This window comes from Gossypium hirsutum, chromosome D03, assembly GCF_007990345.1.
Source record: "Gossypium hirsutum isolate 1008001.06 chromosome D03, Gossypium_hirsutum_v2.1, whole genome shotgun sequence".
NCBI classification, from domain to species: domain Eukaryota; kingdom Viridiplantae; phylum Streptophyta; class Magnoliopsida; order Malvales; family Malvaceae; genus Gossypium; species Gossypium hirsutum.
In genome coordinates this window covers 35,463,295-35,481,761 of record NC_053439.1, presented here as the reverse complement: position 1 = coordinate 35,481,761, position 18,467 = coordinate 35,463,295, and the positions used below count along the sequence as shown (strand labels likewise).

Here is an 18,467-nt window from a genome sequence, read left to right as displayed (position 1 = left end):
TGAAGTTTAATTTCCGAGCTTTGGGGAAAAAGTGTAATTATGTAAAAGTTTAGGGGCAAAATTATAATTTTGCAAAAGTTAGAGTCGAGGGCTGTTTTAATGAATGTGAGTATTAAATAAGTTAAGTTTGCTATTATAGATCAAGAAGAATGGAATTCAAGGTTAGATCGAGGAAAGAATAAAATTGAAGGCTAAATTGATAAGTTTGGTTATATTTGCTACCGAGGTAAGTTTACGGTAAATAAATGTAATATTTTTATAATTATTATTAATGCTGTTATTTTTCAAAAATTATGTATTTATTTCATGAAAATATCTAATGTTAACTCAAGTATGAGATGACAGAGAATCAATGTTAAAAGGTCCCGTTGAAACGTGAGGAATGTATTGGATACAAATGTCATGACATTTGGGTAAAGAAGTCCCATGTAAGACTATGTCTGGGACATGGCGTTGGCACTGAGATAAGAGGTCCCATGTAAGACCATGTCTGGGACATGGCGTTGGCACCGAGACGAGAGGTCCCATGTAAGACCATGTCTGGGACATGGCGTTGGCACCGAGATGAGAGGTCCCCCGTAAGACCATGTCTGGGACATGGCATGGGCACCGATATGAGAACTCCCATGTAAGACCATATCTTGGATATGGCATTGGTAGTACATGAAGCATCCCATGTAAGACCATGTCTGGGACATGGCTTTGGCATGTTATTATCAGAAAGAGACCCAAGTATCCTTATTATTCCAATGTGGTTCAACGGGCTAGTAAATAACTTATGTCCATGAAAGTTTAGTTAAAAGCATAAATGACAAGTTCAAGTGATTTATAAGAAATAGTATATTACGTTACCCATTGAGAATCAAAATTTCAGCAAGAGAAAAGTAAGTCATAAGTATGAGTTATCTAAGTAAACAAGTAAGTGAATGAGTAAGAGATCAAGTAAAGAGGAAATTAAAGATTATGTTACTTGGTTATTATTATTTGTGTTTAATGTTGCTATTTATTTACTTGTAAACTTACTAAGCATTTTGCTTACTTTGTTTATTTTCTTTTTATATATCATTATTAATCAAATTCGAGGATCCTAAAGACGTTGGAGATCGTCCACACTATCAACCACAACGACTTGGTATTTTATGATGAAGTATGTTTGAACCATGGCATGTATAGGGACTTACTTATTTTGAATGTTGTATTATGATTTTGCTAATGAATAATGTGTAAATATGTAATGATGAATGGTTGTCAAAATGGCTAAGTATGAAGGTGTTTATTGTTATACATGTCTGTGTAATAAATTATGCATAGAAATCATGAAAGAGTAATAATTTGCAAAGAAACAGATTTCAAACCGTAGCAGTGACGTGATTTTGAAAAATCACTTAGGATAGTATAAAATGAATTATAGGGTGTATGATATATATAATGAAAGATTTTTGAGTCTAGTTTCATGGAAAAATAACGGTTTAGCAAAAGGAATTTTATATTTTGAGATATGTGAATTTTGGTGAGACAGAGTCAGAACTATTTTTGGAGTCCCCTGTTCTGAGTTTAGAAAATTACTAAAAATTGTACAAAAATATTTACGAGTTTTAATTTATATGTATATATTTATTATTGATTCTATTTTCTATATAAAGAATTGAGAACACCATATGAAAATCCTACAATTATAAAACTTATTTTTAGTGGCAAGAGGTAAGGACAGTCAAGTGGTGAAACATGGGAGAATTTAACTAATAAAATGTACTAATTGGCTGAACAAAAAATTCTAAAAAATTTATGGTAAGAAGATATATGAGTCTAGTTTTAGGGAAAATTTACAGATTTAAATTTTGAGTTCCGTAGATCGAGTTATAAGTGATTTAGTGAGTGTTGTGCAAGTGGACAGCTTTATCATAAATAGTGAGATAAATTTTAAATGCAAATTTTTATACCCCGAACTAACAAGTTAAGTAAAGTAATGCCTCGAGCTCGAATTTGGCTATGGTCTCGGGTAAGGGCTGTTACAGAGGTAGTCCGTGCCTTCGCCGTTAATTGAACGCAAAACTGTCAACATCTCATGAAAGCGGTCTTTATTTATTTCATACCCTGCCAATATAAGTTCATAGTGAATATTACATACCACTCTTTCATTTAGAATAAATTCAAAATGACAAACAAAATTATATTAATAGAGACTAAATACCCATGTTGGTCACTTGTCGTCGTTCACTTTTAGATGGATATTGCCTGTAGTAGTTGGAAGCAACGTGCCATAGGCAATACTGATAGTGTGTATGTGCTGCCATAAGCTTCCCTGTCGCTCAATTGCAGCTAGTATTCCGGTACCCCGATCCGAAATAACGCATATATCAGGTTAGGGGCACACATGCCTCCTTAACCTAGATAGAAAGAAATCTCAGTCATCAGCTGACTCAATTGGAAGAATTCTCCCACTGCCATCCTGTGCCACCGCTAGCAATAGCCGATGGGTATATCTACCAAACGTAAAGGTACTGTCAATTTGTACCAATAGCTTGCAGTATATAAATGCATCTCGGCATTGCTTAAAGGTCCAAAACAGGCATTTGAACACTTGGAATCCACGTAGCAATCGGCTGTTGTAGTACGCATGTTCCGTTTCAAGGTCTGTTATGCAACCTGGGACGTATCTCTCTAGCACTTGACACTACTGCCATATTTCATTATATGAAGCATCCCACCCACTATGCATCATCTCCAACGCGTTCTGCTTAACTATCCAAGCCTTGCGGTAAGAGGGTGTGTACCCTATTTGGCTACGAATATTGGCAATTAAGACCGGCACTGAAGTCCTGGGATCTGCCTTCACCGTGGGTATTATTAAGCTAGCTAACATAGCTGAATCCATCTTGGGATGATCTTGTGAAATACCTGTCAGCGAAGTACGTTAAATAATGCCACATTACATAATAATAGTATTATTCAAAAACCCTAAATACTATACCTGCAGCACATGTATGTAGGCCTTTTTACTTTTTTATCTCCCACAATCCTGTCCTTTTCCTCAACGAGGCATAGATTTTCCATGAACATGTACCGTCTTACACTGCACACTTCACCTCAAACTTATCAGCTTTGGATTTAACCACGTGGTAGTTAACGCCGTTATTGATGTTATGTTGTTTCAATGCACCAATAAAACTATCCTTATTGGAAAACTTATTACCAACTTCAAATTCACCCGAATCCAATAGCGAACTTGTACGATCACACATTCTGTGTGGTAGATCTGGAAACTCCAACGTATTATCTATAGATAGATCGACATTATGCATGTGGGTTGGAGGTGAGTATGCCCTGAATCATGGATCTTCTTCTTCATCTGAACCCCCTTCAACATCTTCAGGTTCGATTCGAAAATAATGCAACTTTTGCACCATCGGGCCCGGGCTCTCGAGGTGGATCGACATCGGAGTCATCTTCTAACCCACCATCATCTGCAACGTACGAGGTCCCCTCACCGGTGGACGTAGTAAGGAATACATCATCCTTTCTTCTGGGCATTTCATAACGTCCCCAATTGGATGTAGATTGCCAACCACTTGAAGTTGATGTTGTTCCCCAGTACGTATTTTTAGCATCAAACATCGACCCACTGAGGTGCATGTCCCATCTACTGACGGAGTGTCGTGCAGGGGTTGTGTATTCCATACTGCTACCAAACATGGGCGGTTCTATATTTTGTAACCCACTAACCAAGTGTCGAATGGGGGTCGTGTATACCTCTCGAACAACAGTCGCAAGTGTATCATTTGGCGATGTAAATTGTACATATAACTCAATATAGGGTGCTCCACTAGCGAGATGAGTCTGCACCATTGCCTCCAAGCTACGAGCACCTTTTATGTCGAACGAGTCATATGTCACCGGATCAACAGAAGAACAAAATCGATACGTAATAGACAGAACTATTATTGGTGTCGTTCCGAATATTTTACGCCTAATTCTTTTACGAATTTTTGTCAAATCTATGTACTGGTTAAAAACTAGTCGCACTGTATTCTCCGATAAAAAAACAACACCGTTCTCGGTGTGACGAACCTCACCATCATAGTAAATAACAACACTAATACGTTCACTCATATTCAATTTCTATCCTTCTTAGCCTCTCTAATTTTTTTTTTGTAACTTATGCAATCTGAGAAAAAAATTTGGCTCATTTATAGCCTCAGGCCAAATAGCAACTACTGTAGCAAAAGAGCGTCCACGTGGGAGCTTCTTTCAGTACTTTTGCTGACAAAGCATCCTTCTTAAAGCGTTTTTGACACTATTTCCTCAGAAACGTCTTCTCAAAATTATTTTTTCAGGAACTACTGTAGCAAAAGAGCATCTACGTGGGAGCTTTTTTTAGTACTTTTGCTGACAAAGCATCTTGCTTAAAGCATTTTTGAAACTATTTGCTCAGAAACGTCTTCTCGAAATTATTTTTTCAGGAACTACTGTAGCAAAAGAGAGTCCACGTGGGAGCTTTTTTAAATTAACAAATAATTTAATTAAGCAACCCTAAACCCCAAACCCTAATTTATTTGAATTTTTTTCCTTAAACTCTAAACTCTAAACCCTAAACCCTAATCTAATTTTTTTAAAATTTATAATTAATTTACTCAAGTAACCCTAAACCCTAATTTATTTTATTTTTCCTTAAAAACCCTTAACACTAAACCCTAATATGATTTTTTAAAAATTTATAATTAAATTACTCAAGTAACCTTAAACTCTAATTTAATTGATTTTTTCCTTAAAAATCATAAACACGAAACCCTAATCTAATTTTGAAAAATTTATAATTAATTCAATTAAGAAGCCCTAAACCCTAAACCCTTATTTATTTAATTTTTTCTTTAAACCCAAAAACCCAAAAACTCCAAAACCCTACCCCTAAACCCAAAATCCAAAACCCTGACCCTAACACAGGAGACACGGGAAAAACGCTTCTTCAAGGAAGCACTTTGTCCACGTGGACACAAAGCGCGCCCTCAAGGAAACGTTTTCTGTCCACGTGGACAAAGCGCTTCCTTGAGGAAGCGTTTTCATACTTTGTCACCTAACAACATGTTGATGTGGACGCGTTTTCGGGGAAATTGGCCCATTCCGGTAATTAATTTTTTACTTGGCCCATTTCAGTAATTTAAAAAAAAGAGGCTTTTATTGGTATTTTACCCTATTATATTAATCAATTTAATGACCCATGTTTGCTAATAAGTATAATGACATGGTTTAATTGCTATTTCAGTCCTTTGGTTCATTTCTTAATTAAAAGTCTATAGCAATTAAACTTTTACTACTTTTACAATTTGATTCTTGTACCTTAATTAATCATTAATTCGATAAACTTGTCTATCCAAAAATTAATTCACCTAGAACATAACTCCATAAATATTTAATAAAAATATTTACAATATCGATTTACGGAATTAAAGTCCTGAAATCGAATTTCTCCAACACCAACAACTTTCAGATCGTTACAAGATCGAGAGGAGAGAACTGATCGTTTCCAAATAAAAAATATGCTTTTACCGAAGGGGTCAATAACATCCGTGCGAACCATCGAGCTGAAATTTGAGGAGCCAAAAATATAACCTTCTTATCTAGCTAAACAACTTAGAATACCAAAATCATGGTTATCTGTATGGTGCAGATTAGTACATACATTTTGGTATATTATATCTTTTAAATTTATGCATATTTCAATAATTTCGATATATTGTAAATTGTTTGTCTCAATATTAATCTATATAAATATTATATTTTATTTATATCTATTGATACAAAATTTTGATATGAAAACAAACACAAATACTAATACATATCACTTTCAGAACATAAATATTACTTTCTACCCCCTACATTCTAACCAAAATCCAAAAACCATGGGAGAATTCACCATCGAATTCCCTTTCTTCCCCAGTTTCAATATATGCTAATATCCCTTCTTTTGATTTTATCAATATGTACACAAACGCCATTCCGAATATTTTCAAAGAACATGACTGTCACCATTTCTTTATTAACCAGCAATTACATTCATCCACTTGGCTAACCATTGTCCACAGTCGTAGTCAACTTCAAACTCTCACAAATCCAATGTATGTTGTATAGGCTTTTTTTTTTTTTGCCTATATATCAATGTTACAGTGGTTGTCCACGTGCTTAGTCCTTATCGTAAATCCTGATTACCGTCGTTTTGCGATTACATTACCGGCCGTCCTTTCTTACTTTGTTTTTTTTTCAGATCCTTAAAATTCAACACGCGTTAATCCATGTCTCGTTCAATCTCCTTCGATTCTACCCATCATTATGGCCCCATTTCTTTACCACACCTACCGTAAAAGGCATTTCCTTTTTCTCTTTTCAGTGTTCATTCTTTCACAGTCGCTGCCTCCAATGGCCCTCACTAACCCACTTTCACCTCCATCATCATGTACCAAAGGTCCGGGTCCCGTAATCCCTGTAACACCCTTACTAAGTTTCCTTGTACGTGTCCAAGAAACTGCTTTGCAAACTTATGGGAAATCGAATTTTGATCCTAAACACTATGTAGACTTGTCGTTAAAGTCTAATCTTTCCACCACCGTGGAAGCATTCGATAAACATCCCAAGACGGAAAATGGGTCAGTTTCTGTTAAGGATTTTGAAGGGTTTATCGGGAAGTACTTTAATGATGCAGGGGATGATGTTGTATATGCTGAGCCAGTGGATTTTGTACCTGAGCCGCATGGCTTTTTGCCCAAGGTGGAGAACCCAGAGGTGAGAGGTTGGGCATTGGAAGTCCATGCTTTATGGAAGAATTTTAGCAGGAAAGTTTCGAGCTCGGTTCTTCATGATCCTGAATTGCATACTCTGCTTCCTTTGCCAAGGCCTGTAATAATTCCTGGTTCACGTTTCACTGAGGTTTATTATTGGGATTCTTATTGGGTTATCAGGTTAGTTTTTGACTTCATCATAATGTTTTTAGTTTTAGGATCATAAAGGAATATTCTCTTGGAAATTGCTTCCATGTGGCTTCACAGTTTATTGGAGTTTTTAAGGAATCAACATACCTTAGTTTAAAATCTTAATGGGGATTGATGTTTAATATGTTTGTGCAGAGGCCTGCTGGCAAGTAAAATGTACGAGACTGCAAAAGCAATAGTGACTAATCTCATTTTCATGCTAGACACTTATGGTCATGTTCTTAATGGTGCTAGAGCCTATTATACCAATCGAAGGTAATGCTTTTCAGTTATTTTCTTATCATTGTTTTAGGAATAAATGAAAATGGGTTTTCTTTTAACTTTGTAATTCTGCTTTTCATATTTTACATTAGATCAAACAATGTAAATTACTACTAGTTTTTACAGTCTTAATTGCTTATTGCCTTGTACAACTATCTAATAGCTGTTGTTCCAATAGGATCGGAAGCGTGTAAATTATTGTACTAAAAAATCACACAAAGTTCAATTCTCAGGGAAGAGAGGTGGATCACAAGGATCTCTTAAATACCAAGTCTTTCCTTAGTCAGAATATTCCTTCTAACGTAATTTAATAGCACAATTAAATACTACTATTATACCCTCAAATATTGAAAGAAAAATAGGACAAAAAGAACACAAGAGTTTTAACGAGGTTCGGTAAATTATACCTACGTCCTCGGGCTACTAAAACCAGATGATAACTTTACTATCTCCAAAATATTACAAACAAATAGAATTCCTTAAGAATTCTCAAATGGGAGAAGAGAGAAAACTAAGAGAGAAAGATTGGTTGGGATGAATTGAAATGAGAAATGAGAAGGCCTATTTATAGTTGAGGTTCAAGGACCAAACAAAAAATAGCCCATTATCTCAAGGACCAAAAAAAAATTATCCCTTGCCACTTTTCCAAAGTTGGTGGTTGTCATTATTGATTGTCTCCCATTAATGTTAATGGCAACCATTATTAATTGTCTTCCATTAATGTTAACAATCTCCACCTTGAAGATTTGATTAGGATAATCACATCTTCACACACTTCCTTCAACTCCCCAAATTCGATAAAGCTATCTTTTGTAGTGCCTACAAATGCGCTCTCGAGCGCCATACACCTGAAGGTGCTCAAATTCTCAGGATGTTAATCAAGTTCAAACAATGATTAAACTTGATTGTTGTTACCACCTTGGTCATCATATCTGCGGGATTATCTGCTATCGGAATCTTCTGAAGTAGAATTTTTCCTTTTTCAAAGACTTCCCGCACAAAGTGATATCTTACGTCGATATGCTTGGTTCTTGAATGATAGACTTGATTTTTCGCTAAATGAATAGCGCTCTGACTGTCACAATATAAACTTATGTGACTTTGAACAACTCCTAAGTCTTTCAACAATCCATTAAGCCAAATAGCCTCCTTAACAGCTTCTGTAACTGCCATATATTCTGCCTCTGTAGTAGACACAGCTGCTGTAGACTGTAAGGTAGACTTCCAACTCACTGGGGCTTTCGCAAGAGTAAACAGATACCCCGTAGTTGAACGACGTTTATCTAAATCACCAGCAAAGTCGGAATCAACATATCCAACTACAAACTGACCAAGTGCTTCATCCTTCTCAAAAATTAAACCAACATCTACGGTTTTTCGAAGATACCGTAGAATCCATTTCACAGCTTGCCAATGTCCTTTTCCAGGATCATGCATATACCTGCTCACAACTCCAACAGCTTGTGAAATGTCAGGCCGCGTACACACCATCGCATACATCAAACTCCCAACTGCATTAGCATATGGGACTTTTGCCATATATTCTCTTTCTTTTTCAGTTTTCGGAGATAATTGAGCACTAAGTTTCAAATGAGAAGCAAGTGGGGTACTTACATGTTTTGTGTTTTCATTTACACCAAAACATTGTAATACCTTTTTCAAATATTGCTTCTGATTCAAACAAAGCTTGCCTCTCTGTCTATCTCTACTTATCTCAATGCCGAGAATCTTCTTGGCCTTACCTAGATCTTTCATCTCGAACTCTTGATTCAACTGAGCCTTCAGCTTATCTATCTCTTTTTGGCTCGTCGAAGCGATTAACATATCATCAACATACAAGAGTAGATAAATGAAAGATCCGTCATGCAGCTTCTGCAAATACACACAATTGTCATATTTGCTTCTTGTGTACTTCTGCCTTCTCATAAAGCTATCAAATCGCCTGTACCACTGCCTCGGGGATTGCTTCAATCCATATAGCGATTTGTTCAGCTTACAAACCCAATTTCTACCACCAGCATCTGTGTATCCTTCAGGCTGAGTCATATAGATCTCCTCTTTTAACTCACCATGCAAGAAAGCCGTCTTAACATCAAGTTGAGCTAGCTCCAAATTCAACTGTGCTACCAAGGCCAACAAAATTCTAATGGAGGAATGCTTCACAACAGGGGAAAATACATCATTGTAGTCAATTCCCTCCTTCTGAGCGTAGCCTTTAGCTACCAATCTTGCCTTGTAGCGAATATCCTTCTTGCTAGGAGATCCATCTTTCTTTGCGAATACCCACTTGCATCCGATTGCCCTTTTACCTTTCGGTAATTGCGCCAATTCCCAAGTATTGTTCTTCAGGAGAGACTGCATTTCTTCATCCATGGCGCTTTTCCATTTATCACTTTCTAAGCTTTGCATTGCTTCTTGATAAGTGATAGGAATATCATCAACAACGGGAAGGGCGTAGGCCACCATATCAGTAAATCGAGCAGGTTTACGAATTTCTCTTCGTGGCCTTGCAACTGCAACTGGTTCTGGTGTACTTAGTGGTTCTTGGGTCAGAACCTCTTCAACCTCTAATTCCTCCATTGTGGCTGGAGAATTAGACTTATTAACTGGGCAAATCCCCATCTGCTCAAACTCCAACTGTTTTGGAGTACACTCCACCTGCTGTGGAGTATTGCTCGTCTGAATATCTTTATCTGCTACCTTTTTCAATGTGGCAGATTCATCAAAGGTAACATCTCTGCTACAGATCATTTTCTTTGTGCTTAAGCACCAAAGACGAAATCCCTTCACTCCAGAAGTGATTCCCATAAAGAGAGCTTTTTTTGCCCTCGGATCTAACTTTGACTCCTTCACATGGTAATATGCAGTGGATCCAAACACATGTAAGGAATCATAATCTGTAGCCGATTTTCCAGACCATAACTCCATAGGAGTTTTTCTTTCTAATGCAGATGATGGCAAACGATTAACAAGATGGCCAGCGTATGTGACAGCCTCAGCCCAAAATTGCTTGCCCAACCCAGCATTGGACAACATACATCGAACTTTCTCCAGCAATGTTCGATTCATACGCTCTGCCAATCCATTTTGCTGTGGTGTATCCCTAACTGTGAAGTGTCGAACAATACCATACTCTTGGCACACATCGAAGAACGGATCACTTTTATATTCCCCTCCATTGTCCGTCCTAAGCCGCTTGATTTTCTTGCCAGTCTGGTTTTCGATCATAGTTTTCCATTTAAGAAAAACTCTAATCACTTCATCCTTAGTTCTCATGGTATACACTCAAACTCTTCTGGAAAAGTCATCAACAAAAGTAACAAAGTAGTGTTTTCCTCCCAATGAAGGTGTCTTGGAAGGCCCTCACACATCTGAGTGAACATATTCCAAAATAACTTTTGTATTATGGATAGCAGTACCGAATTTCACTCTCTTTTGCTTTTCCAGAACACAATGCTCGCAAAATTTTAATTTGCAAGCCTTTGCACCTTTCAACAATCCTTGCTTTGCCAGAATTTGCAAGGATTTTTCGCTGGCATGTCCCAAATTCATATGCCACAACTGTATTGAGTCCAATTCTTTGTTGCCGGAAGCTGCAGCGACTGCTCCAATAACTGTACTACCTTGGTAGTAATACAAGTTATTTTTCCTGATGCCCTTCAATATCACAAGTGCGCCAGATGTCACTTTCAAAACCCCATCTCTCATAGTAACAACTGAACCATTGGATTCCAGGGCTCCCAATGAGATGAGATTTTTCTTCAAACTGGGCACGTACCGAACATCAGTCAGAACTCTGGTTGATCCATCTTTATTCTTTAATTGGATTGAACCTATCCCAACAGTTTTACAAGCATTGTCATTGCCCATATAAACAACTCCTCCATTTAGTTCTACTAAATCAAAGAACCACTCCCGGTTAGGGGACATATGATAGGTACAACCCGAATCCAATATCCACTCATCTGAATGGAACGATGATGATGCAACCAGTGATAGTTCAGAGTCACTGGTATCATGCTTTGCAACACAAGCATCTACAACAGCTTTTCCCTTATTCTTCAGCTTTGGACAATTTTTCTTCCAGTGGCCTTTCTCATGACAAAAAGCACATTCATCTTTCCCGAGTCTGGACTTTGACTTTGATCTCCCCTTTTGAGTTTTCTTCCGAGTGTATGAACGACCTCAGACTACTAAAGCTTCTGTATCTCTGATTGAGTTTTTCTGTTTGTCCTTCTTTCTCTGTTCATAACTGTATAAGGCCGCACAGACTTCGCTCAGAGATATATCACTCCTGCCATGAAGAAGAGTAGTTTCTAGGAACTCAAACTCCTCAGGAAGTGACCCCAACAGCATCAAAGCCAAATCTTCATCTTTGAATGTCTCATCCATATTCAGCAAATCAGTGACTAACTGATTAAATTTGGTGATGTGATCATTCATTGTGGTACTTGGGACGTATGTGAAGCGAAACAGTCTTTTCTTCAAGTGGAGCTTATTTTGACTGTTTTTCTTCAAAAAATTTTCTTCAAGTGCCACCCACAACTTATTTGCAGAAGTCTCCTTTGAAAAGGCATACCTCTGCTCTCGAGAAAGGCATGATCGAATTGTGCCACATGCCAACCGATTGATCGCCTTCCAATCTTTCTCCTGTACATCATCTGGTTTCTCTTCATCAATGGCAATGTCTAGACCTTGCTGAAAAAGGGCATCTAGAACCTCACTTTGCCACATACCAAAATGGCCTGTGCCATCAAAGATCTCCACGGCCAGTCTTGCATTTGCAATTGTCGGTCTTGTCCACATGGACGATGTTGAAGCTCCTACACTAACCATTTTCTCCATAATCTTTCAATATACTTAAGGAAATCTTTTCTGATGTGGAAGATCAGTTCAAACTGCAACCACAGAGCATACGACGATTAACCTTCGGCTCTTGATACCACTTGTTGTTCCAATAGGGTCGGAAGCGTGTAAATTATTGTACTAAAAAATCACACAAAGTTCAATTCCCAGGGAAGAGAGGTGGATCACAAGGATCTCTTAAATACCAAGTCTTTCCTTAGTCAGAATATTCCTTCTAACGTAATTTAATAGCACAATTAAATACTACTATTATACCCTCAAATATTGAAAGAAAAATAGGACAAAAAGAACACAAGAGTTTTAACGAGGTTCGGTAAATTATACCTACGTCCTCGGGCTACTAAAACCAGATGATAACTTTACTATCTCCAAAATATTACAAACAAATAGAATTCTCAAATGGGAGAAGAGAGAAAACTAAGAGAGAAAGATTGGTTGGGATGAATTGAAATGAGAAATGAGAAGGCCTATTTATAGTTGAGGTTCAAGGACCAAACAATAAATAGCCCATTATCTCAAGGACCAAAAAAAATTATCCCTTGCCACTTTTCCAAAGTTGGTGGTTGTCATTATTGATTGTCTCCCATTAATGTTAATGGCAACCATTATTAATTGTCTTCCATTAATGTTAACAATAGCTTCAAGGTCCCTTTTGCAGCCAGCCTCCTCTTTTGAGTGCAATGGTCTATGAGATATATAATCGGACTGGTGATGTCGAATTCGTTAAGAAATCTCTCCCACCATTGATTAAAGAATATCGATATTGGAATTCAGGTAGAACTATTTATGTTTACTTTATTTGGATGAACAATTGCTTCTTTGTATAAGCTTTTTAACTTCCTCCTTTACATTCTGTGATTTCGTATAGATATACATGAGTTGATTATCCGTGATGCTGAGCAGTGTAATCACTTTTTGAATCGGTATTATGCAATGTGGAACAAGCCGAGGCCGGAATCATCAACCATTGTGTGTTCTTCACTCCATGTTGCCTACCTTGCCAATGTTCCCTTTTTTTTCCTTTTCTTTTACTTCTTTGACTTGCTTGCTTTATCTGTCAGGATGAAGAACTTGTTTCCAAGTTCTTGAATGATTCTGAGAAACAACAATTTTACTGAGAGCTGGCTTCGACTGCTGAATCTGGATGGGATTTCAGCACAAGATGGATGAGGTATATACTATTGTATGTAGATGATGCTATTGGTTAACTGAAGAACCATCCCTAATGATTTTTGTGGTTAATTCTAATGTTGCAGGAACTCTTCTGATTTTACAACTTTGTCCACAACAACAATCTTACCTGTTGATTTAAATATATTCATACTAAGAGTATGTTAATACTTGTCTCGAGAAATCCTAAGATAGGTGGTACTCCCATGGATTTAATGACCAAATGCTGTTCATTTCTTGATATTAGATGGAACTTGACATTGCCTTCTTGGCAAAAACTGTTGGGGAGAACGCTATCACTGAGGATTTCCTGAGAGCTTCTCAGAAAAGACAAAAGGCATTCAGCTCTATTTTTTGGAATGAAGACATGGGACAATGGCTAGATTATTGGCTCAATAATGGTGCTGACTGTGAGGTTGTCTCCAAGTTCCATAGTTTGTAAAGTGATGATACTTTGCACTATCTAATAACATTCTTTAAAGTTTAGTGAATTTTGATAATGATCCAACATGAACCTCAAACTTGGAAAGCTGAGAACCAAAACCAGAAGGTGTTTGCTTCAAATTTTGTTCCCTTGTGGATTGATTTGTTCAACTCAGGTTTGTAGGTTCTATTTATCTTACATCTTGAAACTTGAAATGGAAGAAAGCTTTAAAAAAGATCTTTTGACACATTTTATGTGAAGATATTCATCTGGTGGAAAAGGTCACAAAAAGTCTTAAAAACTCAGGCCTGCTTTGTGCTGCTGGGATTGCAACCTCTTTAACAAATTCAGGCCAACAATGGTTAGTAAAAATGTCTTCAGTCACTTGAAACATATTATAATAAATACTATAGCCATTAACATTCCAAAATGGCAACAGGGATTTCCCAAATGGCTGGGCACCACTTCAGCATATGATAGTTGAAGGTCTATCAAAATCTGCATCAATGGAAGCAAGGGCAGTGGCAAAAGACATAGCTGAGAGGTGGATCAAAACAAATTACGTTGCCTACAAGAAAACAGGGGCAATGCATGAGAAATATGATGTGGAAAAATGTGGTGAGTTTGGGGGTGGTGGAGAATACACACCCCAGACTGGTTTTGGTTGGTCAAATGGAATTGTATTGGCATTCTTGGAGGAGTTTGGATGGCCTAAAGACAAAAAGATTGACTGCGATTGAGCTAGGGAATAAAATGGGTTCCAGCCTTTTAGGCATATTAATAATGCTAGTAACAAAACAAGGTTAATGTTTCCAAAAAGCGTGTAAATGGAAATGCAATTCCTTTTTGGCCCTCTTAAGTGCGATTTTTTTTTGTGTTCAAACTTGAAAACGGAAGCAATCATAGGACATTCCCGATGGACATTTATCCACCGTGTTCCAAGGCCAGACACATGAACTAAATATGGCTTTCATCAAAATACTAAAATTAGAGTTAAAGATTTTATGTTTTGAATTTTTATACTTGTGCACATATTTTCTCAATTTTCATTGACTCAATTAAATTATTAAATAAAAGTAATAAATATAAACAATGGAAAAAGTACAAGCCCCTCCCACCAATATATATTATTCATGGTAATGGTAAGGTTGATTTGATGAATATCAATTTTTTTTATACAATATTAGGGTGAAGCTAAAAATAACACGATTTAAACTCAAATGAGTGTTTGAAAAAAGTTTTAAAGTGTTAAATTATTATTCCATGCACATTTGATGAAAATGATTCATAGATAAAACAAGGTTAGATAATATCCTATAAAATCAAAGGATGTTCTCCATCTTGCTGCACTTATTGTATAGTTTTGAATTATAAATTTTTGAGAGGTTAAATATAGATTTTATCATGTATTTATTTATGATTTTATATTTTTTAAAGAATTAAATACAATTTTCTTTTTTCATTTTTGGGGGCAAAGCATAATTTTTCCTATGCTAATTTATAATTTAATCATGTCTTAAAGGTGTAAAAAGTCCTCAAACTTTTTTTCAAAAAAAGCAATTAAGCTTTTTTTTTTGCACTCAATTGAGCACTTGAACTTTCAAAATGCATCAAAAAGGCTTTCAAGCATTTTCAAGAAAAGCAATTACGCACCTGTTTTTTTCACTCAATTGGGTACTTGAACTTTCAAAATGTAACAAAAAGACCCTCAAAAGTTTTTAAAAATATAATTACGCCCCTGCTCTTATTAAAAATTAGAAAAAATTTATAAAAAATAATAAATTTTAGAAATTTTATTAAATTTTAATAAAAATAAAAAAAATTAAATTTATTAAAAATTTGAATTTTTTTATAAAAATCGTAAAAAAATAAAAATTTGTAAAATTTTATAAAAATATTAAAAAAATTAACAACCCCCAGTTTTTTCAATTAAAGTCATCACGTGTCGCAACACGTGGCATGTGGTGAAAAATGATAAAATATAAAAATCAATAAAAATTATAGAAAAATTATAAAATGCTTCTTTTGGTACGATAATTTTTATAATTTTTTTACGAAATTTATATTTCTTTACATTTTGTATAATAATTTTATTACGACTTAATAAAATTTTATAATTTTTTTATATTTATATATATTTTATAATTTTTACGATTTTTATATTTTTCTAATTTTTAATATTTGAATTTTTTATTAAAATTTAATAATATTTATAGCTTTTATTGATTTTAATCTTTTATAATTTTTTTCTAATTTTTAATAAAAACATGGGCTTAATTGTTTTTTCTTTGAAAAAGTTTGAGAGTATTTTTGATGTATTTTGAAAGTTCAAGCATCCAATTGAGTGCAAAAAAAAAAGCAGAGGCTTAATTGCTTTTTTCTAAAAAGCATTGAGGGCCTTTTTCATGCATTTTGAAAGTTCAAGTACCCAAATGAGTGCAAAAAAAAAAAGACTTAATTGTTTTTTTAAAAAGTTTGAGAATTTTTTGCACCCTTAAGCCTTTAATCATTTATAAATTTTCCAAGAATAGAGCCGCTTGGTGAACGAGATTCAGCATTTTCCTAATGTCTTCAATCCAAGGTTGGTATTTCCAATGCTATAGTTTTGAGGATTCTTGAGTCCCAAGGAGTTATTAATCTGAGGTGCATCACGAAGGACTTCTCTGATTGCATGAAGTTTACAAGAGAGCATATCCCATTCAGCTAGGCTTTCGCTTTTCTGCTGCCCTTTTTCTCAAGCAATATAAGCAGTTGAGCAAACTTGTTTGTGATGGAATTGAATAGTGGAGAATTCAATGTTGAATATAAGCAGTTGAGTAACCCCATGGCCAGACGTCGAGAAGGCCTCTGAGTTATGACCACTGCTTTGTTAGAGTGCTTGATAAGTGTAGAGCATGAGATGGCAATACATCAAAGATTTTTCTAATTCCTGCATTTCCTAACACTCCAAAGGATAACAGTAAGTTTAGTACAAAGAAGATCCTGAGGTTCCTTACAATAAAAAAGCTGTTGAAAGAAGAATTCCATGTTTACTATGTAACCAAACTGCTCGTGCAATTTAGAGAAAAATAGCCCATCACCTTCAATCTCAATTCCACAAAGTGCACAACACGAATTCTTTTGGCAATATCCCTTATTCATAAATTTCCACATTTTGTAGGGTCCAAAGTCTCTTAGAAATGCTAGTACTGGTGAGGAGGTAATTGAAGTAGGAAGAGCATATCCCGATCTTGTAGTGTACCGACAACTGGTATCATGAGTCCAAATTAATCTATCAAAAACGTATCCTATTTGCAGTATTTAGGAATCAATGTATTGAATCTCTATTGATAACGTTTAGCAAGAAGGGCTTGATTAAAGATTTAATGCCAAGACCACAGTGTGTGATTGGTTGACAAAATGAATTTTCTTCCGAGTATCATTATGATTCTGATCAATCTGTCGACTCGCTCACAAAACTTCTTCGGGGATTCCTTGAAGCTTTTTACCTATCTTGTCTACAATTCCTTGTTGGAAAAGGGATATTAATTATATTAATTTCAAAATACTATCTATTTTATCATTTATTTTGCTGTGAATTTAGCATATTTACTTTATATTTATAGTTTTTTATTTTAAAATAAGATATCGAGTCTAATATTTCAATTAATTTCATTCCACTCAAAATCATTTATCTATTAAAGCATAAAACAAATTTTAATATATCTCAATCATTTATGCTATTCTCTTTTCTTTAAAAAAATTGAAAAAAATTAAATTTTAAATTAATAGCATATTGTAACAATTAATACCTACAATTAGGTTTTCTCTATCTGTCGACTCACGGTTTGGGGTTTTTTCAATTAGCATTCAATTTTTTAGGGTTTCAATTAGGGATAGGAATTGTAAGCGTGAAGAGCTCGCTAAAGGCATGGAGGCTGATCTAGCAAATCTAAACCTGGACGACCCTGTTGCTGGGCAAGAGGAGGACAATGTAGGAGAAGATGATTTCAGATTCTGCCTAGTGGGTAGGGTGTTAATAGACAGTTTTGTCCACTTTCCCTCTTTAAGGAACGTGCTTTCGGAGTTGTGGTATCCGATTGAGGGGGTAACCATAGCGGAGATTGAGGAGAAGTGAATCCTATTCAGATTTTTTAATGAGGTTGATTTAAAGAGGATGTTAGATGGTATCCCCTGGTTTTTTAATTGTCATATGTTAATATTTCATAAATTGAAGAGAGGGGATGATCCGTTACAAGTTCCCTTTCATTATATGAATTTTTGGGTGCAAATTCATGATCTACCTTTGGGCTCAATGTCGGAAAGCATGGCACGACAAATGGGGAATTTTATTGGGGAGTTTTTGGATTATGATGCCAAAAATATTAACGAAAGGTTTTAGGAAGATTATGTGTATTAGAGTCTATTTGGATGTTTGAAACTCGTTAAAGAGAAAGAAGCGAGTCACGTAATCAACTTATGCAATTTTTCTTGTATGGGCGATTAGGGCATGGTGAAAGTTTTTGCCCTCTTCGATTATCGTTGGGTTTTCAAGAAGTTGAGCTTGGATGGGATCTCTCTAAGAGCGGGGACAAGGAAGGAGATGATAGCTGTGAGTAGATGGCATCGGGAGGAACCAAAAGATATAATCAAAAGCGACATGGATTTGGAAGAAGCTTGTAGAAGGAATCAAATGTGGTTCAATGGCGTAGAGGATGTAACACCCTTCACCCGTCACCGTCACCGTCACCGAATTAGGGTTACGAGATCCTACGACATGTCAACAG

General features: G+C 35.8%; 1 pseudogene; it reads left to right on the top strand.

Moving 5' to 3' along the window:
* Positions 1–6,180: 6,180 nt before the first annotated feature.
* LOC107950713 (probable trehalase) lies at positions 6,181–14,560 on the top strand (annotated as a pseudogene).
* Positions 14,561–18,467: the final 3,907 nt, after the last annotated feature.